This window comes from Marmota marmota, unplaced genomic scaffold (genome assembly GCF_001458135.2).
Source record: "Marmota marmota marmota unplaced genomic scaffold, marMar, whole genome shotgun sequence".
Lineage (NCBI taxonomy): Eukaryota > Metazoa > Chordata > Mammalia > Rodentia > Sciuridae > Marmota > Marmota marmota.
The window spans coordinates 27,910,459-27,912,854 of NW_025999842.1; the positions used below are offsets into that span (position 1 = coordinate 27,910,459).

Here is a 2,396-nt window from a genome sequence, read left to right on the forward strand (position 1 = left end):
CCTCTCCTTCTCCAGGGTTGCACGTCCTCTCTTCGCCTGGCCCCGGACCTGCGCGTGATTGTGCGTCCTCCCGCCTCGTCCCTGAAAGGGAAGGAACCGAGGTAGGCGCCGGAGCTGTGCAGCGGGGCGGCCGCCTTCCCGGTGACTCCGGATCTGCTTCCGAGCTGGGCCAGGCTCTTCCCTTTTCCCTCCCCGTGACTCGGTGTGCGCGCCCCCCTTCTCTCCCGCTAGTGTTTTTAAAGGACTTGAGGGAAGGGGGAAACTGTCAAGATGGCAGCAGCGGGAGCGAGGAGGTGATGAACGTGCTGCTCCGGGTTTTCTGGCAGCCCGGGAGACTTGGCACTTCCCGACCTGTTGGAAGATTTATGTTCGGTCTTGCTCCCTCCTTCCGACCCTGACTGGGAAGGGGGCGGAGGACACCACGTCCGCGAGAAAATAAACCACACAAACCCTCCGAAGTAGCCGTTCAAACAGGGCTCGACCCTTTGCGAACACCCTCCGGCTGCTTGCCCCCTTCTTTCATCTTTCTTTTTTTGGAAGTGACAAGGGCCTGTTTGAACTCAGCCCTCTGTTCGCCTTCCCTTTCCTCAGCCCGCGGGCGAGGAGAGAAGGGAACTGCCCGCGCCATCCCGGTGCTTGGGCCACTCCGCTGGGAGGGGTTGATAGGGGGATCGCGGAGGCGACAGGGCCGTGCAAGGGGAGAAGAGCCTAAGACGCCACGGACTTAGGCGGCTGCGCCGCGGGAGGTACTTGAGCGGGCCGGAGCGAAACATAAACAAACGCACGCCCTCACGCCTGCCTGCCTGCTTGCCTGCCTGCCCGGGCTCGGGCTCCGACCACGGTTCGGCTGCGCCAGCTCCGGCCGCTGCCCACTTTCCCGCCCTACCCCGCCTCTCCCCTCCCCCCCCTTCTCCCGCCGCCCACCCNGATTGTTTATTATTTGCTGGGGGGGCGGGGGTTGGGGGCGGAGAGGGGCATCTGGGGCCTGGAGACTGGTGCCTGTAGCCAGTCAGCGCACAGCGTGGCTTGACGAGTAAGCGGCGCAGCGAATGGAGACGCGGCGCAGAGCTCCGGGGTCACGCGCGTGTGGAGACAATGACATCATCTGTTTGTACGCGTCAAACTAGCTTGGTGCAGGGGCGGGGCCTCGCGTCACTTGAGTGGCAGGCCTTGGGCAAAGCCCGGAGCCCGGAGTCAGCTTGGTGGGCGGACTCCTGCTTACGCTGTGCTGCTGGATCTTTTTGTGTATAGGGCAGTGTTGCGGAGCCGGCTCCTAGACTCTGGAATATCTCCAATGACTTAGGTTTTATTTTAAGAGTATTTATGAACCAAAATGGCTAGACTTTTGGTGTACATATTGCATGTAGTACATTCTTTAGGATACTAATGAACGATTTGGAGCACGCATCCTAAGGACTAGCGAAGATGATTTTTTTTTTAACCTAAAGGCATATTTCTTTAAAAAGTCAGAAATGCAGTTAACAGGTTTTGGTGTCATTTTTACAGATTAGAATAAAATTGTTTCCCACTTTCAATTGTGCGGTATCTGGTCTTGCGTTTAGGACTGAGGAATAAAGTGCTTGTACTAAGTTACTCTTCTCCCTTGTTTGCCAAGAAATCCATAAAAAAGTGAAAAATGACTGTGGTCGAGTGTCCAAGGTAAGGGGACTCAGTGCACACCTTTTGGTGCTTAATCAAATCTGAGGGAATCAGCTTATCGAAGTCTTGCAGGCACCAACATCTTGGCGGGTTAGTATTTCCACGCCTAGGTAACCCTTGCCATCTGTGATCAGCATCTTATCTAAGGTGTTACCTAGTGTCGGGTTCTAAAGGAGAATCGGATACTAGGGGGTGTTCACAGCCTCTGGTGGGCGGACGCGCAGGCCGGGGACTCCAGATGCCCGGACTGGGCGCCCAGAGTCTGGGAGGTCGCGTTATGGCACTCAGAGGAGGGTTTGGGGATCTGGGTCCCTCCCTCTCCCCTGCCAGCGCTGTGCTTTGTTGTCCGTGAGGCTCCCGGAGGGAGGAGGAGCCCAGCGGGGACTGCTGCTGGAGCCCGCCGAGTTCTGGCCGGCTGCGCGCGCCCTGACACCCACGCCCGCAGCCCCGCGGAGCCTGGCCGCGCAGGCGCGCGCGAGCACACACGCGCACTCACACACGCACGCACACCAGCACACTTGGGCCCCCGCCCCAACCCTCCCCCTGGGCGGGGATCCGCCCGCCCGCTCGCCGTCATTCTAGGTTGAGGCTCCCTGCGTGTGTCTATAACTTTGTGCTGCTGCCGCGGCCGCCCTGCTCGTGGAAGGGAGGAGGAGGAATGTGGAAGGCGGCGGCGCGCAGGCTGACAGGCGGTTCCTTGGGCGGGCTGCAGCGGTGGCCCGAGCGCCTCTCCTTCT

General features: G+C 59.6%; 1 protein-coding gene across 1 annotated transcript in view; it reads left to right on the forward strand.

The window, feature by feature from the left end:
* Foxo3 (forkhead box O3) overlaps positions 1-2,396 on the forward strand; it is a 121,909-nt gene continuing 119,513 nt past the window's right edge. The window contains exon 1 of the mRNA XM_015499943.2: positions 1-101. The gene's annotated coding sequence lies outside the window, so the exon portion shown is untranslated. The remainder of the gene's footprint in view (positions 102-2,396) is intronic.